General features: G+C 39.6%; 1 long non-coding RNA gene across 1 annotated transcript in view; it reads left to right on the top strand.

The window, feature by feature from the left end:
* The window catches only part of LOC116667810, a 44,859-nt gene that overhangs the window by 4,470 nt on the left and 13,051 nt on the right, over window positions 1–27,338 (top strand). The gene's annotated exons all lie outside the window — the stretch shown is intronic.

Raw genomic sequence — 27,338 nt, 5'->3', positions numbered from 1 at the left:
GTAGGCAGATGGATAAATAATAAAGTTCTCCTACCCCAGGGAAAAGAGGGGGTCCTGCACTCCACCCAGGGCCTCTGCTTTGATAATAAAGGCACAGGTAGTAGTTTCCCTGAAGGTAGCAGGGACATGAATGCAAAATGAAGTGGGCCTGACTCCCAGATTATGGTTCTTTAGTTACATAGCTCTTTCTGATTGCATGCACTCTTCATCATTTCCCCAAGGCCACTCACTGTGACACAGTGGCTGGGAGAGGGGGAACAGGTGGAACTATCTCTAATGACAATCCAAGCCCTGGGGAAAAAGCACTACAGCAAGAGTAAGCTTTTCTTCAGGGTTGAATGCCCTCCTGCTTGGTGGCCTTGAAATGTGACCAATTCAACCCATTAGAAGCGTTATATTAAAGTTAAGGACAGGAGGTTAGCACCCCTGACCTTCTCCTTTGAATCTCCTTGTCCCTTACATCAGTTTGCCCATTTGCTCCCAGCAATATCTGGGCCTCTTACTCAGAGGGGCCAAGCAGGTAGAGCTTCCTAGGGCAAAGAAGACCTGTGCAAGGCAGCTGGATCTAGCCCCAGCTAGAAAGAAATAACATTCATTAAAATATGCCCATTGTTTACATCTGCATGGCAGTTTCACTTAAAGGGGGTGGGGGAAGGAAAATTAATATTCTCTCACATTGGGCATCTTGCTATACCACTTCAAAGCTTCAAAACTATGGTGGTTGATGTTAATATTGGGAAGATCTAAACTCCAAAGTAGACTACAACTCACCAGGAGTTAGACAGCTAAGAAGCTGGCAGGAGAACAAGTCCTGAAGGCCATCCATGCTGAATGCGCTGGAAAAAAATTTAAAACCTGCATCGTCTTCCAGGTTGACTAACCTCAGAACAGGTCCGTATTTGCCTACTGCAGCACACACAGTGATTTGGTGGCAGTTTGTACGTGTTGCCTATTATGGCGGCAATACCTCAGCCATCAGTTGAGAGAAATTTCTGACCCAGATGCCAGATATACTGAGTCACCTGTAATCCCCTGCCACCCACACCTCCCACTTCTGGCTGCACAAATATGGACATGTGGTTTCAAGAGGTGATTTAAATAATTTGTCTCTGGGAGGTGGTTTGTACCACATGTATAAAAAAAATCCCATCAACACATACAAAGCTGACCATTCTTTTGCCCAGAACAAAAAGGATTTTGTCTGTTTGCTGATCTATCCTTTACTTGATAGTGGAGGGCATGATAGAGAAACTGGTTAAACTATGCTATTTGCCTTTCAGATTATTTTTGGTAGGTAATCTTGTATTAAATGGATGGAACATGGCAGCAATGTAAAATTTTAAACATAAAAAAAACATAGAAACACAAGAGAAAGTCTAAAATTTCCATTTGGAGTCTGGCTCCAATGGAGATTTGCAAAATATCAAAGATGACAAAGCTTCGAGTAGTGGGACAAACTGTGGCTTCCCTAATTAAAAACAGCTAGTATAGCATTTGTCTTTCCACATTCTCTACCCTTTTGCATCCTCCACTGTTTTCTACGGGTAAAACTTCAAATTCCTTAGCCTGAAATACACAGACCTTGACAATTCAGCCCGAATTCTCCTTCCAAATTTATGTCTCACCCCACCATCCCTAGAATCTACAACTCCAGTCTCATCCGACTTCCCGCCATTCCCTATAAATAACATATAACACAGCCCATACTGTTCACGGGATGTCTCTTCTTTGCAAGAGGCTCTTCCTACCTTCTGAAACTAAAAAAATTTAGGTCAAAGGCCACCTGTTACATAAAGTTTTAAAAGTGGTCACCCCTCCTTTGTGCTCCTAAAACGCTTAGCACTTAATTAAATTGTACTATTTTATCACATGTAATTATTTGTTTATTCATCTGTCTCTTCTCTCAGACTTGAGCTCCTGCAGGGCAAAAGCAATATTTCATTTTCTACATCTGCTCTGGGCCCAGCAATGTCTTGGCACAAAGCATCTACTCGACAAATGTATGTTCATCAGTTTTGGCTATTGAGAATCAACAACTTGCTGAACAACCCTTCTTCCTGACCCAGAAGCAAAGCACTCAGCACTGTGCTTAGCCTGGTTGGGTCCTGAGACCAACCATGTAGTTACCTAGGAAGATATGAAGATAATCTTACTCAGGTGAATCAAATGGATGTTGATGCTCAACCTGCTCTGAAGTTATGTCCCAGTTACAGAACATGGGCTTTGGTCTTGATCTGGGAATCTACCCTCAACTCATCACTACATCCACACTTTACTCTTGTGTGTCCAAGTTTCTGTTTCGATACATGCTGTCCCAAGGACTACAAAAATGAGATTCTTCCCTCTCTTCATGCAATGAAAATTGCCAGATATCAAGAATCTAGACCTCGTATTTCACCCTTAATTCTCTATTAAGCACAAAGCTAGGAGCACCCACACCTATTTTACTTCTAGTCCTTGACTTGAAGGTGAGATTCTTAAAGTGTCAAAGCCATTCTAGTTCGGACATGGCAAACTTAGCAAAGGGGGCTTTTCCTGGAGACACAAGTAAAGAGGAGTGATGTAGAGGGATTGGGATCTTTCTAAATTATTGCTACAAATATTTGGACACTTCTCCCATCTAAAAGTGGCATTTAGGTCTCCACTCTTTCAGCATGGGTGGGTATGTGACTACTTTGACCGATAAAGTATGACAGAGATGTTGCTGTGACTTCAGAGACTAGATCATGAAAGGCCAGGTAGCTCCCCACTTGTAGACTGGAAGACTGCTCTTGGAGCCCTCAGCCATGATATAAGAATTACAACTTCTCTGCGGCCAAGTATAGGTGCTCCAGTAGACAACCCAGCCTTCCAGGCATCCCTACCAGGTGCCATTTTGTACTCTCTACACCAGTCACTCCACCAGCTGAATATTACTAGCTGACCTCCGTGTCACTCCAGATGTCATTTAGAACAGAGAAATCACCTAGCTGAGCCCAATTCAAATTGATGACCAATACAATCATGATATGTAATAACATGATTGTTTTTTAAGTCACTAAGTTTGGGGGTAATTTGTCATGCAAAAATAGATAACAGGCACAGATATAGACAATGAAATGCCCTGATTCCTTTTATTGTTTCCCTCAGGGAAGACACTGAATTTCTGTAGCATTATTAAGATACTGATAAACACATTTTTCTTTAATTTTTTTAATAGAAACTGAAAAGCAAGCAAGTATCATTTCTAAAATTAAAAGGGACTATTGCCAGGGGATTTGCAAATGTCGTATTCCTCTTTCCTCATTACAGACTTGGAGCCCATCTCTGGGAATAGATACACAGACTTGTGTGCTTTCTTAAATATAATAGACAATAGTCACAGTGTCTGTTAATCCCATGTGCTTCCCTGGAAAAGGAAAACTCATTACATGAGCCTGTCAAGAGGTCTCAGGACCCATGTAGGGGATTTTTCTCTATATCTCCTATAACATAAGCCCAATATCTAATTCTTTCAAGATTTGCATAGTACCTAATCTATATTTCTAGTAGCACTACCCCTTTCTACTTCGCATTTTAGTTTATTACTATAGCAATCAAAGTTGAATTGCAAATACAGAATGTAGTTTAAGCAGGAAGAAATCTTCTGCAGGTTATTAAGTGATTTGTCAAATTATTGGATAAAAGAAAAAAAAATTTAGATTGAACCATACAGCAGAGCTAAGCCACTAAGTTTGCTACCTCCTCTGCGATCAAAAAACCAGTGACTCAAATTATATCACCACTGCCATGATTGGGAAGCCACTGTGATCAGGAAGTCACCATGATCTGGTGACTGTGCCAGCCCCAGAACTACATCATTTGGGCTGCAATCTGCATCAGCAGAATAGATGTCCTAGACTCCATCTCCAAACACCCACAACCAACAACTCCATGACCATGATCACTGGTATAAAGAGCAGAAGGAGAAGACGTTATGGCTTCCAGTTTGCTTCTGCTTTCTTAATTTCTATCAAGTACATAAGAGTGGTTGAACCTAAATCACATCCAGAATCTGGCAGCAATAGAAACTAGGAAATGCAAGCTTTGCTTTTGGTTTTATTTTATATATATTTTTTAGTTTTCCAGGCTTTGTAGCATAAAAAGGCACACTTGAAAGGAAATGGGATGGATGTTGACTATCAGTCTACAGTATCATAATGTGTCATTTCTTCTACTGGACTATAATCAATTTGCATTTACCTTTATGTCCTATCCCCTAAAGCATGTAGCAATTTTTAGGTAGTCAATTATTTGAAATAAGGAGTGGGGGTTAGCGAGGGAAAAAAAGAGGGAAGAATCCTGAAGTCCCGTATGCCTCTTTCAAGTCCCAACCAGGAAGTAGAGTCTTTCAGGGCAGGATAATGTGACCTTAGTTGTGAAATTGTCTGTCTTAGATATTCTCCATTTCTCCTGCCCCCTCCCAGGTCCCTTTTCCACTCACCCCACCCTACTTTGTGCCCTGGAAGGCTGACCTCTGGAGATGGCTCCATCTGGGTTCCTTGCCCTCTGACTTATGGTTGGGCTTTGGCAAGGAGAGAATGTCAGGTTACTTGTTCCCCTTGTTTCTTCTGTACCAGACTGTGGTTCAGCTACAGCTATTTTTCTCTGCCTAATGTAATTGAGCAAGTGGGCTTGTGCTTGCTATGCAACAAAAAGACCAAATACCAAGGCAATGGTGTTTTGCAGAGGGAAAAAGTCTTTACTACAGGGTGGCCAAGCAAGGATTCAAGGCCATGCTCAGATCTGTCTCCCCAAACAGCTGTTGAATGGGATATTTATCATGGAAGAAGAGGAGGGGATGGAAAATAATTGGTGGAAAATAACTTGTAAGTTTCAAGAGTTTTCTGTGGAAGCACAGTTGTTCATACCTCCCTCTGGGTTTCACATGCAAAATTGGGGAGGGTGTATATGTAACTTATGGTGGATTTTCAGCCTGTGACATTTCAAGTTCACTATCTTTCTTCTTTCTCCCTCTATGCACCTGTGCAGTGCTCAGTTAAAGGGGCTGTCAGAAAGTTGTTTCATCTGCAGTTTCCCTGGAACTCTGCAAAACAAGCTTGATGTTTTCAATATATTATTTTGTTTGCATTTTGTTTCTACCTTATGGGTCTTGAGTTTGTAAAGCACCAGGTATGTTTGTGTCACTAATACCAGTACCCAAATCCGAGCACCTGTCAGGTGGCCCCAATCCACTAGCCTCAGCTCTCACTGGGGTCTGATAACTGCTCCTTCTCTTGCCCCTGCAGGGCCTGTAGCATAGGTGACTTCCCACTGATGCTAGTCACAAAATGCATCACCATCCTTAACTCTTGCAAGGGCACTGGTTAATGAGTGTCCTGTGTGCCAGCTGCTGGGACACAGACTTCAGTGATTGTTAGTGTTTCCAAAGACCATCAGCCTGCACACTCTCCTACCTCTTTACAGCACCATTTATTCTACATCCCATGCTCGACCTGTCTGGTCAGACTTTCTTTCCTTGGCTAAAGCTGGGTCGGCTTCCTTTGCACTGGCGCCCCCCATACACGAGACAGTTTGGGCTCCCCGTAAAGTGTGTTGCAATCAAGGGAGCTGCTGGGTCTGAGAGGACAATGATTGCCATTTGGCTGGATTTAACTGCTCGATTTCATGTCACCTGTAAAGAGGAGACCAGCAATCACCTGTCAGGACTGGTGCAGGGATTAAATAAGGTTATGTATGTTAGACAGCTGAGTAAACTGTGGACAGTTTTACAAATATTAGCTATTTCCACAACTTGGCACTCTTCTCTTTCATCTTTGCGATCACATTTTCCCTTCTGCTAATTAAATTTCTTATCAGTATTTGTATTTTAACTAGTACTGCAATCCTGGTGGTCTAAACCTTTGTTCCAAGGAGAGAGGAATGAGGGGGGAAAAAAAAAGGCAAGGCAGAGGTGGCATATAAAAAGTCATTTTCACTCCTAAATAGAGAATACTACCCTAGAGGCCCTAAAATTTCTCACTTATTAACTTGGGATAGAGAATTGGCAGAAAAAGTCATTACTATAGTTTGCGTCTGTGGAAAGTCAGCTGGGACTATGGCCCTGGGCTGAAATAGATGGTTTAGAGTAATTGTGACAGGATGAAACCAGAGTCAAGTGTGGCCAATCTGTGATTTCCACGGCAGTTTGCACCCCAGTTGTCCCAGATCTCCTCCAGAGCACAGACAGCTTTTAGGATTTTAGCTAAAAGAATAGCCAGGACAGCTGGACAGCCTGGCAGAGTTTTCATAGGCTTGGAATCCTGACTTTCCATTTTACCAGACAAAGAAGCTTTTAAAATATTTAGGAGCTCTATTTACAAGCAACAATGAGAGGCTTCTTAAAGAAGGCAAGCTTCATATAATTATAAAAGATTAAAGTCTTTAAAGAATTTACAGGTTTAGGGAGAATGATTTAATTGTGTCAGAAAGATTAAAATTCAGTTATACAATCTAGGTAAAATTCATCAAAATTTTCCAGGAGACTATTTGAAAAATGACTGTCTATACATTGAACTGTTTCAATATAATCAAATATCCCAAATCTAAACTGAGTCATATTAAGCCCCAAAAGCAAGTCCTATCTGGACTAAAAATCATAGCATTATTCCATTATGATAAGAATTTTATGCCTCAGTGCTTAAACATAAACAGTTTTAAGAGAACAATGAAAAAGGTATCTGTTTCCTGATATAGCTGTTTAAGGTACACATAAATCTTCCCAGTAGGGAAGGTAGTCAGAATACTTAATAACTGGAGAGTATAAGCTCCAGCCAAGCAGAGCAGACTTCACCATGCTCGGCTTTATGGCTGAACCAGTGAGTCCCACCTGAGTACCAGCTCCACCTGCACCCCAGGCACCAGCTCTTGTTCATCACCTGCACTGTTTCCTCAGCCTGCACCAAAGTAGCCCACCATTCAGAGCATTCCACATTTTCCAAAATGAAATCCAGAGTTTTTAGGGTAGTTTTATTCTTTGCTGTCTACCTTCTCCATTCCGCTACCAAAGGCAACTTACAAGAAGGTGGTCCCTTAAGAAGGAAGAGCACAGCTCCACAGCTCTTGAACAACATCTGGCCTCAGTGAGTCATTGCTTCCATTTCTTGATGTCTGTGGCTGTCCTCACTTTTCAGAGGATGACGGTAGGTGTGGGCAACTGAGAAGAATCAAGCCTGTTGAGATGTCACTCACCATCACAAGCCCGGTTGCACTGGCCTCCATCCCAATCAGCCCCATAAAAATTCAAAAACAAAGAGTTCCGGTTACAAAAGTGTTAGCCAGCTCAGTAGCAAGTAGGTTTTTCTGGGGTTTTTTGTTTTTTGGGGTTTTTTTTGGTTTTAAATTGAGTAGCTCTTCCTTTAAGCCCCTTGTCTGGGTGTTCCTAGCTCCCTATAGTTAGCTTTATTTGCAGTGGGTTCAATCCATACTGGATTGAAATCATCTACTTTCATGTCTGTCTCTGCTGCTACATCTCTTTAAGGGCCAGTGGTTTGTCTCATTTTCTCTGTATCCCCAACAACTAACCCAGTGTTGGCCATGGCCATGCGCTCAGAAACAGTTTGTTGACCTGAACAGAATTAGTCTTAGTGTGAAGTGAAGAAAAAAATTGAAACAGTGATCTCCCTGGATCCACTTTGTGGGTCATCCAATGTAAGAAAATAATTATTAATTAATTAGGTTAGATTTAATGTTTCACAATGATCTATTTCCAGCCTAAGAATTTTAATACCTGGTGAGAATGAATTTGAAACCCATGGGCTGAAGCTCTTAAAGTATACCTTTAATGTTAGGTATAAGCACTAATCAAAATTAAACTAGCACAGAGGAAATATCCTTTAAATTGCTTAGGATTCTTTTTTTTTTTTAAATATCCTATGGCAAAATAGCAAAATAATCATTTTAGTGAGTCTTTTTAAATTATCTCAGATTAAAGTTTTCCAGAAATGAAAATTATAACTATTATAGTTTTAAACAGAGATGTGAATTATAGGAAATAATTTTCCCTTTATTTAAAAAAATTACTATTGATTTCTTTTTTATTTTAAAAGGAACACATATTCATTGATGAAACCTGGAAAAACATAAAAAGGGTTAAGAAAAAATCATCATAATCTACAGTCCATAGTCAGTGTAAATATTTTGATTATTTCTTTTTAGTCTTATTTCAATGCATACACATATTTTTTACATGGTTGATACTGTCTTATGTATATGGTTTCATATCTCTTTTCTACTTGACTTTCTACTGTCATAGCTTGACTTCATTTAAAAAATAAAATAGTGACACTGCTGTGCTCTTGGTCAGGAGCCCCTCAGCCTTACCATTTTCATGTTGGTGGGTGACAAGCTGAATGTTTCATCCTTGTCAGCTGTGCCCTCCCCTGGGCAGAGATTGGCTAGGTTGCCCTACGGTCTCTGGCTTTACAAACAACTGGGTTTTATTTTTGTTAAATCTGGTTTTCTTTCAAAATCTGTAACTAAACTTTACAAGAAGCACGAGGAGAACCCAGAGGAGAGCAACAAATGTGATTAAAGGGACATCTGAATACAGAGGAGGATAGTGACTATGAGGTTCCAGTGGAACCAGGGAATTAGGATTAACTTGTCCTTCGGTCTTATCCTGGGGATCTCCTGTGGCCACTCTTGCGCCCCCATCCCCCTGCTCTATTGGTGCCGGTCCCTGAGACACACCTCTTCCGGCAGGGGCACTCTTACCCTCTGACTTCCGGTTGGGTTTGCCCAAAGGCAAACTAATAGGAGATGGGAGGAAAGGAGGAGACTGACACTGGGATCTTCATGCCCTAGTTCCCTCCTTGGGGAGTCACTGCAGGCTGGCTGTGCCCCTCCATGGAAGGCCACAGCTCCTGGGAAGAGCCCCCTCCATGGGGCTCTCCTTTCTCTGGCTTCTGGTAAGCAGACCCCATCCCACCCCTCCAGTCCTGGGCTGAGGTGTAGGAGGAAGAGTTAAAGTACTCTGCTGTTACTAATTTGGGGGCACCATAGTACCCGTTGTGATTTCCTTATATTCTGCTCATCTTTTAAATAGTCCTCTTATTAAACTGTCCTCAAATTACCCAATTTGAGGGGGCCTTTGTTCCTGCCAAGACTCTATTGATAGAAATATTTAAACCACATGTCCCTTTTCCAAGGCTAGAGTGCTTCATTCAGTCTTCAGAATTAAACTATTACCTGAGTTTCCTTAACAGGGTCATTTGGGGATAATAAACGTATAAATAACCTTTCTCCAGTTCCAGCAAGTGACTATTTTTAATGACCAGACTGCTGCTGGTGGTGATGAGGATGATGAACACAGTAATAATAGCCATTGTCATGCTCCGGTTCAGTGCCTGGGCCTGATCCTCAGAACAAATCAGCAGGGAGGCTTTTGTTCCCATTTCAGAGTTGAGAAAATCAAGTTTATCCTGGGGATCTTCCGTGGGCCCTCTTGCTTCCCCCTTCCCCTGCTCCACTGCTCTGGTCCCTGGGACACATCTCTTCTGGCAGGGGCTCTCTTTCAAATTTAGAAATTTTGGTAACTTTGCCTAATATCACATGACTAATGCATGCACGTCCAAAGCCTCACCTCCTTCAAATCTTGTCTTGAATGACATTTTCTCAGTTAGATCTCTCCTGATTAGCTGATTTTAACAGTTTCTACCCTTTCCCCTGCTTTGTCTCTTCAGCACTTTTCACCAGCTAACATTCTTTTTTTCTCATTTATCGTGTGTAATGTCTACCTCATTCCACTCAAAGGTCAGCTCTGTGAGGGCAGAGGTCTTTGTTTTATTCACTGCTTTATCCAAGCACTTAAAATGGTTCATAGCATATAGGAGAGCCTTCATAAATATTTTTGAATGGGTGAATGATAAAGCTGGAGTTCAGAGCCAGGTCTGTCTGACTTGAAGGTCTTTGTTTTTCTACAATATCCTCCTTAGAAGTCACCATCAAAGTAAATATGTAACAGCTTCAAGGAGGAAAAAAAGACAATAGGATTATTTTTTAACTAGATGCCACCATGATGCCACCTGCTATGACTAAGACAACTACTGAAAGAAAACAAAACAATGCTCACCTATTTGTTTTAAAAATATGTTTACTCTCAAGACACCCAGACATGTGGTCAGGCCGTGTGGGCTTTGCCAGAAGTGAGGTGCTATTCGGAATGCCACAGAGAAGAAAGGAATATTCTTCAATATTGAGCAATGGGTATGGATGCCCCACTCACTGTTGGCTCCAGGCAGGTGCTCGTGGATTGAATGGAGTCTTTCTTCAGGGTCTGGGGAGCCGGTTGGGGCAGGCATGCTCACTGAGCAAGCACGGCCCACTGCAGGGTGCATGGGTCTGGAAGAGGCAGCCGTTCTGAAATTGAATCCTGAATATTGCCTTTTCCTGGCTCTACAGATACTTTGTGTTTCATTTCCCATGGCACTTACTTAGGAAAAGGGGAAGGAAATAAGAATTCATGAACAGACTGATGGTAAGAAATAAGTGCGGCAGAGAGCCCATGATTTCCTAGTACCTTTACACCAAGAAGATGATTATTACCAGGTGATTTGAGCATGAGCAGAGATCTCAGACATACATGGTTTGCCCATGTGCTCTACCACTCACTTTGACCTTGGACAAGTTAATCAGCCTTTCTAAGCCTCAGTTTCCTCGGTTCTACAGTTGGGTGATTATGGTATTTATTTCATTGTTGTAAGGATTATAGGAGATAGTTCTTGTACTTGGTACATAGGAGATGCCTGCTAAATCTGTGCTCAAAACCACAGTTATAATATACTATAACTGGGTTCTAATGGAGTGCTCTACTAGCCAGAGGAAGTTATCATTTTCTCCAGCACCAGGTCTCTCATCATAATAGGGAGAGGCAATGCTGATCAAGGACCTCCAGAAATTCCCCCACACAGGTTCTGGGACATGGGACATCAGCAGGTGACAATGTTTCCTTGTCAAAGGAAGCAGGTAGAATTAAGAGACTGGACTGTTGGTTCTGGTTTTTAAGTAAAGCGCTAAGTTCTCTGGGGCCCCTTCCCAGAGCCAGGCTCCATATTGTTCAAAGTCATCTTAGAGATTATGCCGTCTTGCTGTTTTACATTTCTATTAGAAATGTGTTGGGACTTGCCCTTCAGTGTCCCAAATGAGACGGGAAGATTATGTGTGACTGTCCCCAAGAGCCTATAATTTATTCTCTGGAAGAAAATAATACAGTGAGTCAGAACACCTACCCCTTAGGAATTGTAGCCCTCCAGGCCCCCTGGGCTCACCTGCAATGCATGAGTCCTCCCTGTCTTGTCTACTCCCAATAATCTAGACATTCGCTATTAGCATGTGAGGCATTTACATTTAAGTCAGTTGAACAACATGAAAACTTCAGTTCCTCAATTGCACCAGCCATGTTTCTAGTGCTCAGTAGCCGTATGTGTCTACTGGCTACCATATTGGATAGTGCAAATATGCAATATTTCCACCATTACAGAAAGTTCTCCTGGAGTATGCTGCTCTAGAGGGTAGTGTCAGCTCAAGGCCCAGATCCATTCAGTCAAGTTAAAAGTCCCATTTTCAGGCCAGGGCTGCAAGTGGTGGGGTTAAGATTTGAATATTGCTAAGCCTTGAATTTCAAGAGGAAAATAAAAGATCATAAAACCCTTTCAGTTGGACTCTTAATGTCCCTGAACTTCCATGTCATTGTGATTTAAAAAAAAAATGAAATATGAGTCCAGAGAGGGGAATCATGCCTGCATTTCACCAGATCTTAAGATAAGGGTTCAAAATTTCCCCAAAATACCATTTGACCGTTAAGCAGTAAGTCAGGTTCACACTTGGAATCCTGAAAAATGTTCACTCAATTCCTGCTGAAGGGTCAAACCTTGTTCCAGATAAGGAGAAGGAGATTCTGGACATTCTTAGCCATAAGAACAGGGCTGTGGTCCTAGACACCTTGGTACATCACATGACTTAGCTCGCCACATAGTACCCTGTGATCCTCTCTTTTATGTCTTCCTCTCCCCGAAGCACCTGCCCTTAGTCATCTTTAACCCTTTCTGTTTTACTCACTGCCTTGCCTCCCTCCTTTCATATCCAACCTCCAGCTTGAGCTGTGGGTCATTCTCAGCCATTTCAGGCTCCACTGATGGTTGGGAAGGTCCTTCGTGCCTTTGAGGGTAGAGCAGGGTAGTATCAGAGACCCCCATGGTAGTCTGACTGCAGGGCCACAGAATATCTAAAAACCAATCAGGATGTTTGCACTGTAAAATGAAACAATCAAAAACAAAACCTCCCGCTAGCATTTTGCCAGTGCCATATTCTTAGTTTCTGTCTCTTTCCCAGTCTTGAGTTAAATTTTAAAAAGTTCCCTTTTGTTACTTTAGCCTCAGCAGTAGTCAAGTTCTAGGAAAGAAGGCATAAACAGACTTATTCTACCACATTAGTAACCTTGACTAACCCATAGGTTCACAGTGGTAGAATGCATCCTCAGAGCCAAATAAAATGGGAGATTTCTGAATAGAAGCTTGGAAGAGTCTTGAATTATAGCAGCAAACAAAAACAATCTTATTTCCAAATAAAACAAGTTAAAAGGAAGGTGGTTACCCAACAGTTTAGTTAAAGGTCTGGTAACCTCCCCAAGTCAGTGTTTGTGAAGTTCTTTACTTCTTAGCAAAACAGACAGATCAATAGTCTCACACCCATCTCACTGTGTAATTTATATTTTTTCCACTTGGGCCTTGCCATCTTCAGAATGATGTGTGCTCACTCACACAGTGCTGCCTCTGCTTCTGTGGCCCAGTGATTTTCAAAACCTGCAAAGGTGTGGAAGCTGCTTTCACAAGTGAAATCCATGCAGACCCTCAGTATATAAAAGAGATAGGAGTGAAGCCACTCTGGCTGAAGAGGGGACCCCCCCCCCCCCAGCAATCTCCTCGGAGTCTCTCCAGAGCTTGAGGGCTTGCAGAGCCCTACTACAGCCTCACGACTCCAGATTGGCTCACTGGGAACCTCCCATTAGATATTTCAATGTTAAGGATACTTGGCTTAGGAAAGATCATCTTCTGTTGCTTGCAAAGTTTATAGAAGAGATTGAACACCATTATCTCAAGGACAAAACAGCCTCAAGGATCTGAGGATTAAAAAGAATCATTCACCCACATATTTATTGTTCTTCTGCTGGACTCATGCGGAAGAATGAATTCTATGCAACATTAGTATTATTTTAATGGGTCATTGCCACACCATTACCTTTATGGCATGAGAGGGCGGCTTCTGCATGTGTGTAGACAAATGTCCATAAGACCAGTAAATGACCACAGGAAAGATTTAGAAAAAAGCGAAATTTTCATTTTCAATTTACAAAACATTTTACAAATTAGTACTTAGTATTGCCTTTGCATTTACTTTTAAAAGGCATAGTATTTTCATACTAGGAGAAGGAAAAGAAGATACTGGTGCCAAGGGCAGCTGCAGGACAATAGAAAAAAAGAAGAAAAATGATCATGGGAGTTTTATGGTGTTCTTAGAGGTGATTTACATGTCCTAAAAAGATTGTTCAAGACTCTTCCTGTCCTTCTTTACATTTAAAATTATAACTTAAAAAGCTTTACTCCTTCTTAAGATTAGTAATCACTTTTAACAGAGTTTATACAACTTAATTAGATAATCTTTTAAGCATTTAGAATTGTTTTTGTAATTTAAATATATTTAATTTTTGTACTTTAACTGGTTATCAAACATTTGTCATATCTTACATAATTCTTATATGTCTACCAAATTAAATTTATAAAAATGATTAAAATTAAGTTCTTTTAATTATCCAATTATTGCTTATAATCCAAGTAAAATTATCTTAATCCTCTGAGGTCTAAATCAATTAAGTCAATTAACTTTTTCTAAATTAGAATCACAACTTGCCAGGTACCTTAGTATGCCAAATTCTTAAATTCTCCTAGTAGTGCTTAAAACACCAAGTATACACAGATTATTTTAAACTTAACATAAAAGTGTAAATAATTTGGATTTTATTTATGTCATCATTTCTATATTTAATTATAAGTCTTTCCAATGAGGAAATAATTATGTCAGCCCAAACCACAGTGATGTTTTATCCTAGTGCACTGAGGTTTCCTATTGCACCAAGAAAACTTCTCTCCAGATCACAGGACTTGATTCTTTTTTTCAATCCTAATGGGTCACATGGAGCCTGAACCTTGTTAATGGTGGTCATAACAGGGTTCCATAACTTTCAAAAAGAGCAAGTGTTGTAGAGCCTAATCCTGCGTTTAAATCATATCTTTACCTAATTCTGCCCTCAATGATTGGAAATCTGTAACTTCACTAAAATCATAACTAACTCTGTATATCTTTGGTTCTCCTGAGATGTAAATGCCATTTAATTTAATTTTTCTTTTCTTGAGGGCTGGTCTAATTGGTCACAAATAAAATCATGATAATAACAAAAGGCCAAGACAAAAAAGTTTTAGAGGACTGAAAAGAGTTAAACAAAAAGCCTTAACAGTGAAGCTGTGAAGTTAAATACAATTTTGTGGAGATGCTGTTAAGCCCAAATAATTTTAGGGGCTAATGCAGTCACAGATAGAGAAAATGACTGAAACTTTGCTAGTTAAATGAGCACTATTTAAGACCACTTAAACCAGGGCAGATGACCTAGCAGAATTGTAAACATGGAACTAAAGAGTAAGGAAGAAACAATGTTTAATTCCGATGCACTATTACCAGAAACACAATTTTGTCAACACTGCTAAATATTTAGCCATATAAATTTATAGCTCTGTTACCTAAGCCTGACTAAATCCAAACAGGAAAAGTCCTCTAGGCTGTTATTAGAAAATCTCAGTCGCTATTTAGAGTACAGACGTTCTGTTTTTTCACTGCATACTGCTTTCACTAGAAAATGCAGATTTTATGTATTGAATGTACCATTCATTTTTATTCATCTACTTATTTATGCATATTAATTACTACCTTTCCCCAGAACAATCAGTGGCTTAATACAATATAAGTTGAATTCGCAGTTATGTGACAGTATAGTCCAATGTAGGTTGGAGAGGGGTTGGGTTTCTCTTCCACACTGTCATTCAAAGACCCGAGTTCCTTACATCCATAGTCCTTTGTTGAATCCTCTGTGTTCTGCCAGCAGAAAAGGGGCAGGAAGAGAACCTGGAGAACTCCAGGAAAGCTTTTATGGGTTACACCCAGAAGTGATCTTTCTGCCTTCTTCCTATTGGCCAGAACTCAATTATATGGCTTCACTTCCCTGAAAGAGCGGCTCTAGGACCAAGGAGAACAATAGAGCATAGTGAACAACTAGCCAGTCTCTGCTACATTACATTATAGCTGTAGCTTAGTATTTAATGTTTCATTCAGTAGCAATTAATCAAACAGGCAAAATTATGGAGTACAAATTGATACGAAGAAACAAAACTGGTGTAATTTTATCATGCATAGTCATACCACAGCAAAAAAATAATAATGGCCATACTCCTGTGTCACTTAATCTCTCATGTGCCATGTTTTCACAACTTTCTACACGTAGAGAATATATACAATATTGAAATAGATCCTTGTCAAAGTGAGCTTTTTTTTTTTAAGAGGATAATTATGGTCATTAGAAAATTCTACCAGATCACAGTGAGTACTTGGTAAGAGCTCATCTTTATATTATGATCCACTTTATGAAATACAGGTTTACTAAGAAGGGAGATAATTTACTATGAGTTATGTTTTAGGAATAAAGCCCTTAACTGGGTGAAGCGCAGGGGAGTAAGAGACTGAAGATGTGGAGGCTTCTGCAAGTCTCACTACAGGTCTGAGTCAGCATGGGTTTGGCCAGTAAGACCTAGTTTTGAGTCCCTGATGCACCCCTTGCTAGCTCTGAGACCTTGGACATATTAACTAATCTCTATAAGCTTCAATTTTCTTATCTTTAAAATGGGGATAAGACAGCCCTTCAAAGAGATGTGAGGATTAAATATCCATTTCCTTCACTAGAATTTAACATTGATAAAGCTAGAAACCTCTTTCTTAATGTCATATTCCTGGTACATGCTAAGTTCTCAATACTACGTAGTTTTAATGACAGTTTAATAACAGTTTACTCTTGGAATTATCCATATAAATATATCCAAGAGGCAGCTAAAAATTAAAGCTTGTAATTCAGGAGTAGTATACCCCTTAGATCCAGGCAAGAGGGTACCTGACCCTAGGTCTGGGTTTCAAAGTAATGCTACTCATGAGGTGGTCCAGGAACCAGTCAGTCCCAAACTGTTTGTTACTGAACCACATGGGATAAGTATAGAAACTGAGAGCAAGTATTTAGGAACTTCTGAAGCAATTTGACATTGGTGCATCATCTCATTAAACAGGGTATAGACCAGTTAGGGTATGTTTGAAACTGAGTGGTAAGTCACATGTGGTGTAAACTGCAGACTCTCAAGGACAGTACGACCACTTTTCAACATGATATTTTAAGATTAGTCACCTATACCCCCAAAGTGAGTAAAATATAAGTAAATAAAAACATTTCTTTATTTTAGTATTATTTTTATTATAATTTTCCTCTTTCATTATAGGCTACTACAAGATATTGAATATGGTTCTCTGTGCTATACAGTAAAAACTTACTGTCTATCTGTTTTATATATAGTAGTTAATATTTGCAAATCTCAAACTCCCAATTTACCCCTTCCCACCCTCTTCCCCCTAGTAACCATAAGTTTGTTTCCTATGTCTGTGAATCTGTTTCTGTTTTATAGATAAGTTCATTAGTATCTTCTTTTTTCCTTTTTTAGATTCCACATATAAGTGATATCATATGGTATTTTTCTTTCTCTTTCTGGCTTACTTCACTTAGAATGATGATCTCTAGGGCTATCCATGTCACTGCAAATGGCATTATTGTATTTTTATGGCTGAGTAGTATTCCATTGTATAAATATACAATTTGTTTATCCAGTCATCTGTCAATGGACATTTAGGTTGTTTCCACATCTTGGCTATTGTGTATAGTGCTGCTATGAACTAAAAGTTACTTTATACCTTTTTAACCCTAATTTACTGATTAGGAAACAAGTTTTACAAGAGTTCTTTTTTTTAAGAAAAGACACATTTCAAAATATTAGCAGTAGTAAACTACTAAAGTAGTTAGTACTAACTAAAGTAGTAGTTAGTAGTAAATGATAACAATAGAAGTGATTCTGAAAGAGTAAATGCCAAAAGATTTTGTACTAGTTTTACTCAGAAATATGAGCCCTCCTGCACTGAGTTCAATTTGTAGCCATATTGATGATGATGTCCTAAAACTATAGTGTATCGGCTGTAGAAATGTACTGACTAATGAAGCAATATAACCATCAAAAACTTAAGTGGCTTTCGTGTGTCGAATGTAAGAAACAAGTGAAAAGAGAATTATTAGAAAGAAAGAGTATTGAGTTAAAAAACTGACAGAGGCAGATGTTAACTATTTTCACATAAGCAGCTTTGTAGGCTTCTTATAAAGCAGTATTTGGGGTTTCTAAGACATGTATGAAGACTACCAAAAATGTGGGCTTAGAAATGTTGAGTGATGATGTGGCAAAGGAGGTAGCTCACACACCATTTTCCAGAGAAACTATAGTTGAATATATTCGGGAACTGACTCATGATATGGAAGACAACTCATAGAGAAAAATGAAACTAGCAAAGTATCTTTCATTGAAACTAGATGAATGCACAAGTCCTTTTAAAATGGCCATCCTTTTAGTGTATGTATGATTTAAACATGACTGTGATAGGAAGAAATAGTCCTTTTATTTTCTCAGCTTCATGGCTAATAAACACAACTGTGAACTGTATAAAACTAGAAAGGATTACATTGTCTATAAATGTGTCTGGAGTTAGGATTTTGTCTAGGATTATATTCTGATGGCACAGCTGCAATGACTGGAAAACATTCTGGATTAGTTACCCCGTTTATGGAACTTGTGCCAGAATGTAAATCAATTCTGCTTCCTTCAAAAGTTTCACTACAAAAGTCAGCTGAACTGAACAGAAAATTCATGGGTCTCAAATCCCTGACTTGTAGAAAAATAATTTAACTTTCATTATGATTCCAGAGGATGAATTGTTAGAACTGACTATTGATGAAGGATGGAGGATGAATTTCGCTCTATTTTATATAAAAATTTGAAATGAAAAACCTAAGCTTGCTCAAATTACTCTGAAATATCTTTTTCCATTCTGTCAAAATACCCCTGTAAGATTAGTTTCCCTCCTATGAGTGTTATTAACACAAAGCACGGAAACAGTTTAGATGTACCTTGCTCCCTACGGGTGGTGTGTGATCATCAACGTGCTCAAGATTGGAAGGTTAATTAGCAAACTCATTTGTCTTATTGAAACCTTTAAATATTGATATGAAGGGTGCTATCCAAAGTGTGCATGCAGCATTTAATAGGGGAAATCCTCTTTCATTCACAAATTTTTGCTTACTTATGACCATGGAATAACCAAGGGTTATAAATGTAGTAATGATTGCCTAGGTTAATCGTTTGTACACACACCTTCAAGAGCAATATGCTCAATTTTTGTAGTTTTCCCCCCTTTTATTTTCGTTCTGATTATAATCATATTTAACAATATAATAATGAATGAATTTAATAATAGTGAATGAATCTAACAGTAAAAAACTTATATTTTGTATGTCTTTGTTTTTATTTCACTTTTCTAGTAATTCACTTTTATTGTATTAAAAAAAGTATTGATCTGTAACAGATTGGAAGTGGAAGAAAGGGGGAAAGATCCTTCTCAACAGACTGCTGCTGTGGAGAGTCAGTCTGGCACATAGGATCCATGATGCAGAGGGAACATGCTTACCCAGAGCCCATGGTCCTAGGACCCAGAGAATCCAGCAGCCCAAAAGGCCCTGAGCCTGTGTCCAGGACCTATGCAAGCTTCTTCCTGGGAGCACATTGCTGAGAGTGAACGGTGCTACCAGGGGATGAGTGTGGGGGGGCAGGGCACAGCGAGGATGTGCAGGCCACATGTGCACGAAGGCCCTTACAGTATGAGGTGGGAAAGACGCGGGCAGGCCAGGGCTAAGAGCTGGTTCATTCAGTGCCATCACGTTCCAGTGTGAACTCCAAGAACTTGAAATTTGGCAGATTGAGAAGATGGTATGTTTGTCAAAGCAGGATGATAAAATGTATTTATTCAATAGTCGACAGCTTTGTTTATAACTTTAAGTTTCTGGCATTTTGAAATATGGGTCTCAATTTTGTTGTTTTGTCAGGGCCCCACAAATGTTAGGGGACCACCTAGCCAGGAGATACACCAAAACCAGAGCCGCAAATTTGGCAGTCAGCATGGAGAGGGTATTTGCAACTGAAGAAGAGGCAGTCAGGGGTAAAGAAGGCAAGTCCTACATTCAGACTACCTGCCTTGAATTTCTTATCAGCAACCTACTAGCTATAGAACCCTGGGCTATCTTTCTGCACCTCAGTGGGCATGTTGATAGCACCTGTTTCATAGGGTGATTTTGAGGATCAAATGAGTTCATCCATGTAAAGCACTTAGAGTAGGCTAGGCATAGAGTAAGCTCTCAATACCAAGGAAGTGAATTGCCTGGGAAAGAAATAGAGAGCAAGAACAGAAGGGTCTCAGGAGAACCTTGGAAAGAAAGTCTAGAGATAGAGAGAGTCTGGGGAGCATGTCCCAGCCCCTACCACAGGGCCTGGCAGGTGGTATGTGCTCAGTAAATGTGGATCCTGGAAAGGAGACTGAGGAGAAGCACGTAACACACTGGATGCAGCAGGAAGTTCAAATAGGGGGTGAGGGGATGAGAAGACCTTATTGGATTAGGTCAGGAAATACCTTTAAAAGGATGTTCCAGTTCACAGGAAGTCAGACTGCAGTAAATTAAAGAATGAATGGGAAGATATTCTTTTAGTTCAGCTTTGTAACTCTAGTGGAAACTACCCTTTTTAGAAATTCATGTAGAGGGTGAAAGAGATAAAATAGTACCTTGAGGGGTATGCAAAGTTGAAAGAAAATTCTTTTCTGTTCAAAGAACCATGGGCAGACTTGTTGCCAAACAAGAGGAAGAGATTATTACTGGAGCAAGAATCTAGGAGAAGGATTAGAAGAGATGGAATCAAGAGAAAAGACATGGGGGTGAGTCTTACAAAAGAATATTCTGCCTAAGAGGGAAGGAAACAGGATCATCGATAAGAGTATAGAAGAATGTTCAGGACTGATAAATTGATGTTCTTGAAGTCTGTGCAAGGGAACTTGAATATCCAGAAGAACAAGTAAATAGAGCTGACTAGTAGGGAGCATATTCCTTTACCCTACTATGGCAGATCGGTGAGATGGCTCATTCACTCTGGCTGGCTTATCTCCCTACACTGCAGAACAGTAGTTGGCAAGCTACCTACAGTCCACAGGCCAAACTGAGCCTGCTGTCCCCAAACTGAACTTGGGTTTGTTCACCCAGCCGCACAGCAAAGCCAATCTACTGACACCGGGTTGCGGTGAAGGAGAGTACAGTGTTTATTTGCTGGGCACCAAGCAAGGAGAACTGGCAGCTAATGCTCAAAAGATTCAAACTCCCTGATGGCTTTAGGGAAAGGATTTTAAAAGATCATATTAGGAGTGAAGGTCACAGGATGTGTAATCAGCTTGTAGACATTCTTCTGATTGGTTGGTGGTGAGGTAACAGGGTGATATTTTGGGAATCCCAGTCATCAGTCTTCTGGTTCCAACCAGTCTGGGGTCTACGTGCTTGTGGTCAGCAGTTTCCATTCAGTAGGGGTCCTGGTTTCAGAAAAACTACTCAAAGATTCTCATCAGATTGTTATCTGTATCCATTGAAGAGGAACTAGGAGTTCTGTGCCTCTGTTTTATTGCTGAACTATTATTCAATCTATTATTACTTTTCTTGCTTGGCTGCTTTTCCTTTGTTCCTCTAGTCATTAACTGCTTGAGTCTGCTCTTTGGAACTCGGGGAAGGCCTAGGAGACTAAAGCTTCTTCTACAAATAAGAAGCAGGAACATGGAGGGACGTGTACCTGGGAGGGCCCCATAAGGTCCTACTCAGTTTTACTACTGCCTCTTTTTCTATACCCTGTGAACTAGAAATGGTTTTCATATTTTTAAAATTGGGGTAAAAATCTGCATAACATAAAATTTATTATTTTAATCATTTTTAAGTATACATCTCAGTGGCATTAACTACATTCACATATTGTACCTCATTCATCTTCAGAAATCTTTTCATCTTACAAAACTGAAACTCTCTACCTGTTAAACAATAACTCCCCATTTCCACTTTCCCCCAACTCCTGGCAACCATCATTCTATTTTCTGTCTCTATCAATTTGACTTCTCTAGGTACCTAAAGTGGTCTGATCCCCTAATTCCTGGCTTTCCCACACACATCCAAGCAATTCTCGGGCATCAGCTCAGTGTCCTGAAATTCAACTCAGTTCTGACACTGTCTACCTGGAGACAGCATCAGATCCCACAGATTAAAGTTCAGTTGTACAAGTCTGCCAGCCTCCTTCAGACACTAGTCAGAAGCTCAGGTCGACACGTGTTATGCTTCTGACTGACCAGATATAGATGGGAGGTTCCAAAGACCCCTCCTTGGGTTTAATTAATTTGCCAGAGTGCCTCACAGAACTCAGAGAAGCACTTTATTTAGTAGAATACTGGTTTATTTTGAAAGAATATATAACTCAGGAAGAGCTAATAGAAGAGATGCATAAGGCAATGTATGGAGAAAGGTAGGAGTTTCCATGCCCTCTCAGAGTGCACCAGTCTCCCTGAATCTCCATGTGTTCACTGATCAGGAAGCCCTCCAAACCCAGTTCTTCTGGGTTTTTACAAAGGCTTCATTGCAAGGGCTGATTGATTACATCATTTGTTACTGGTGATTGATTCGACCTCCAGCATCTCTCCCTTCCCCAGAGGTCAGGGAGGTGGGACTAAAAGTTCCAACCCTCCAGTTACATGGTTTTCCTGGCAGCCAGCACCCCCTCCTAAGGGGTGTTCCAATAGTAGCCTCATTAATGTAACAAAAGATACCTTGACCATTCTCATTTAAGAAATTCCAAGGGTTTTAGGAGCCCTATGCCAGAAACAGAGATGAAGACCAGATACATATTTCTTATTACAAATGACAATAGTACAATATTGCATGTAAGTGTAATCATACAGTTTTTATTCCTTGTGACTAATTTTATTAGAATAAAGTCCTCGAGGTCCATCCATGTTGTTGCATTTCTCAGAATTTCCTTTCTTTTTAAGGCTGAATAATATTCCATTGTCTGTGTATACCACATTTTGCTTATCCATTCATCTGTCAATGAATACTTGGTTTGCCCCCACCTTTTGGCTATTGTAACTAATACTCTATAGATATGGATGTGCAAATATCTGTTTGAATCCTTGCTTTCAATTCTTTTGAGTATATACCCAGAAATAGGATTGCTGGATCATATATTAATTTTATTTTTAATTTTTTGAGGAACTGCCATACCATTTCCCATAGCAGCTGCATTGTTTTCCTTTCCCAGCTGTGCACAAGATTCTAATTTCTCCATATTCTCACCAATATTTGTTATTTTCTGGGTTTTGTTGGTTTTTTTGTTTGTTTGCTTTATACTAGCCATTTTGTTTCTTTTACTAGGTTTGAGGTGATATCTCATTGTGGTTTTGATTTGCATTTCCTTAATGGCTAGTGATGTTGAGCATCTTTTCATGTCCTTATTGGCTATTTATATATTTTCTTTGGACACATGTCTATTCACATCTTTTGTCCATTTATGAACTGGATTGTTTGGTTTTTTGTTGTTAAATTTTAGGAATTCTTTATATATCCTGGATATTAACTTCTTATGAGATCTGTGATTTGTAAATGTTTTCTGCTATTCTGTGGGTTGCCCTTTTACTCTATGCACAGTGTCCTTTTCCACAAAAATTCTTAATTTTGATGAAGTCCAATTCATATATTTTAACTTTTGTTGCTTGTGTTTCTGGTGTCATATCCAAGAAATCATTGCCAAGTCCAATGCATAAAGACTTTCCCTTATGATTTCTTCTAAGAGGTTTATAGTTTTAGCCCTTACACATACAATTTTTATTCATTTTGAGTTAATTTTTATATATGATATAAGTTAAGGGTCCAAATTCATTCCTTTGCATGTGGATATCTTTTTTCCCAGCACCATTTGTTGAAAAGACTATCCCTTCCCCACCAAATGGTCTTGGTACCCTTATTGAAAATTGATTGATCATATATGTGAGGGTTTATTTCTAGGCTCTTCACATTTTTAAACGGTTGGAAAAAATCAAAAGAAAAATATTTTGTGACATGTGAACTTTTCATGAGATTCAAATTTCAGTGCCCACAAAAAATGTTTTATTGCAACACATCCTGGCTCATTTGTTTCTGTATCATCTATGGCTGCTTTTACATTATAGCAGCAGAGTTGAATAATTGTGACAGAGACCATATTCTTGAAAATCCTCAAGTATTTACTATTTGGTCCTTTAAAGAAAATGTTTGCAAACCTCTGTTATAGATAGGGGATAAAGGGCTGTAAAATGCATTTCTCAGACTCTCACAGCTAGGAGGTAGGCAAAGGACCCAGTTTCCACAATCAGATTTATGCACACAGAGTTGCACGTGAAAATGACTCACAAAGAGCAGCCACAGTCAGGGAGATAAAATTTTCTGTTAAGTAAAGTAGTGGGGCATCCCGTTCTTCCAGTGAGGTTGTTGGAGGGTTCTGGCCCCTGGTTCTTTATATCATGAGTGAAGAATGGCTGAAGATGGTACAGTGGTGTCCCATTAGAAAGGTTCTATGGTATGTTGAGGCATTTTTCTGACTATGCTTTTCCTGGCCTCTTTATTCCTGACTGCATAGCATCAAATCTTAGTTCTCTGTCCAGTTTGGAGAGTCGTGAGCTGCCTAATGTTGCTTTAATAAATCTTCACCTGCTTCAACAGCTAGAGTGACCTCTGTTGTCTGCAGACAAGAACCCTGACTGATGTATTCAGTGAAGACAATCGTATTAGACTCAGTAGTATTTCCTCAAAAGGTAGAGTAGTGTTTTGTGAGAAACTCTTAATTCTAATTGTGACTTTTCTACCAATTTTTATTGTCCATAACCTTCCAATATCTGTAAAACTGGTTTAATGGAATTTATAAGTCACAAAGGGGGTATAATGGAGATTATCCAAGGAACAGACACAAAATTTAGTTGTAAAGAAATCAGACTCTGAGTGAGAAACCATAATTGAAATAGCACATTTAATTGTAGGAACTTCACTCCCCAGACACTTTCATTTCACTACAACTGAAAGAAAAAGAGATATGTTTCTGAGAAGAAAGCAAATTGTTTCAGAACTCTGACTTTGTAGAGCAGAAATCCTAAGAGTATCTCAAAAAAAAGGAAGATTGTTTATCATGGAAATGAACACACCTTGGAGGTGATGGAGACGACAGATAGGGTAGGAGGGGATGCTCTAGACCCAGGGGTAATAATTCAGAATTCTAATCTCAGTTATTCCACTTAGATGCTGAGTAAATCACCTCATTCAGAGCTGCTCCCATTTCTCCTAGCTGATGATTACACTCTTGAAAAAGCAAAATGCTCAAATTAGAATGCTTGTTTTATTGTTATTTATGCCTGTTCTCTGTTTTCCCACATAGTCGTGTGGGTGAGTAATAGTGACATCACCACAAACACAGAACTTCTTACATGAACTCTGCTTCAGGAATGCACATGGTTTTCAGACCCCTGCTTTTACCTCTATATGATTTATCTCTATTATTAGAGATTTTCCCTTTTTCTTTCTAATTTGAATATACTGGTCCTAATGAGACAGTGATAGTTCTCTCCCATGTTCACCTCTCCCATAAAAAGGAAAAATTTCCAATTCTACTCCATGTGAGAAAAGTCAAGAGAAACAAAGAAAGCAGTTTAAAATGGAATAAAGTAAAAAAACCATACACATCCTAAAAGTTGGCAAGATGATTCTTGAAGAAATCAGAACAGATGAAGAAGCAAGACATAGAAAGTAGGTAAGCTAGTACCACATGAAAGGTTGATAGGGAAAATAAAAGATCTCTTCAGAGAAAAGCATGCTCAGGCAGAAATAAGAAGGGGATCTTGAAGGCCATGCTCAGTGGACGGTGTCACTGGGCTTTCACCTTTTATGGGCAAAGAGCAGCTGAGACAATAGCTAGCGACCAGCAGCATCAGACATCTGGGAAATAATGAACTGCTTGCCCTTCATTTTCAGCCTACAATTAGACAATTGTGGGTGCAATTATTTGTGTGTGCAATTTTGTAACAACAGATAATTGTGGCTAAAGAGTTACCTGTATTGTGAAAAGGAGATATAATTGGGGCCCCCTTTTAATAAGTCCGTGTTTTACATCTAAGCAAGTGTATAATTTGATTAGTGGAAAGACACCCATGACTTTTTTCTGATTACATCTTTATGTTTTCACAAGTGCTTTCCCTAGCCCATTGTGGGCCTCAATGCAGCATCATTGGCATAGAGCAATCATTAAATTACAAGGAAGAAAATGCCACATCACAAATGGGCCAGCCATGGATACTATCCAGACCACATAGGTATTCTATAGTCAACAGTGAAGGTACAAATAAAAGACCCAAAAGCTGAAGCCAGTAATTTGCATCATGCCTGAAATATAAAGAAATAGACCAAAGCATATCCAGCTCAGTGCGCAACACATGGAAGTCACCCAGCGAGGATTTCCTGAATTGATGCTGTTAAAACTCCCCTCCCTTTGTGCCCCACAGCATTTAAAACATGCCTCTACTTTGGCCCTTAGGGTTTTGTATTTTTTTGTATGTCTATCTCTCCCCACATCTTGCAGGCTATTGCAAGAAAGTGTTTGTGTCTTTTTCATCTTTTATTTTTCTAAGCCTATTTCTGTCTCTGGTGGCAGAAAATGAACTTAAAGTCAAACAAAACAGAACAAAATGACTGGCCAACAGAGGTAGGCTCTCAGAAGGGTTCTCTTTCTTTCTTTCATCCCATGAGTTGGCCTCTTTTAATAAAGCGGCCTCATTCTCTCTACTGTGGGTAGGGAACCTTCATGTGGGAGGCAGGATAAGCTGATGGCTCTTCAGTAAGACAGCCAAGCCTTGGATACAGCGCCACCACTTACCTAAAAAAAGTTATTTAAACTGCTTTGAGCCATGGCTTCCATATCTGTAAAATGAGAGAAATAGTAACACCTACCTTATTAAGTTGTTGTAAAGAGTAAATGAGATAACATATGTATGACACATAGAATGTGCTCAATAAATGTAAGCTTTATTAGTCGGTTTTTGTTTTTAATGGAGGAAGCAGGGCGATAGATATGATTACAGACAATTCTAGGTTTATAATATCCTAACTTAGTGACCCTAAAAGAAAGAGGGAACATTTATATCCCCGCATCTGTAACAGTTTCTCAGCGCACACAATTTCGGGGAAGGATTCCGATTAGCTAAGATTTACTGAGGGTTTACGGTATGCCAGGCACTATAGTAAATGTTTCCACGCATCATCTCAATTAATTTTCACCACAACTCTATGATGTAAGTGCCATTTTTATCCTCATTTTACAGACAAGCAAACCAGGGCTTAGAAAAATTTACTACAGAGAGCACACAGGTTGGCAAGCTTTTTTTTTTTTTTCTTTGATAAAGAATCAGATGGTAAATATTTTAGGCTCTGCAGGCCACATGATCTTTGTCACAACTACTCAGCTGTGTATTGTAGCTGGGTTAAAAAACAAAATTCAACTGAGTAAATTTTAAAGATCAAATCAGCTTTATTGAACAATTCGTGAATTGGAAACATCCCAGCTAGCAAGTAGAAGGGAACTCCGAAGGGCTACTGAAAGGCAGGACAAGGAAGTCATTAGTAAAAAGGATTATTTCAGATTAGGTCATTTCCCTTTGGGGAAAAAAGGGTCTTCTTAGGTGAGTTACCTCATCTTCCTTTGGAGGATGGAGAGGGCCCAAGTGACAGATTACCTCATTGGTGCTGATGAGAAAATTCCTGACTGACTGGTTAAAACTGCATTTCTGGGGGAGAGTGAAGCTTCATAGAGTAGGTATTAAACCCTGATTTGGTGGCATGGTCTAGCAAAAGTGACTCCATTTTGGGCCTAGGATTTTTTTTTTTTAAACAATGCCCTTAGCTTAACTGAGAAATGTCATCAAAATTCAAGCTGTTAGGGCCATTCTCAGCCACTTCTCTGAAATTCACCCAGTTTTCGTTGTTGCTTCATGTGGTATCC

The sequence above is a fragment of the Camelus ferus genome, chromosome 12 (assembly GCF_009834535.1).
Source record: "Camelus ferus isolate YT-003-E chromosome 12, BCGSAC_Cfer_1.0, whole genome shotgun sequence".
NCBI classification, from domain to species: domain Eukaryota; kingdom Metazoa; phylum Chordata; class Mammalia; order Artiodactyla; family Camelidae; genus Camelus; species Camelus ferus.
Note: the sequence above shows the minus strand (reverse complement) of the source record. Positions and strands in the feature narration are given on the sequence as shown.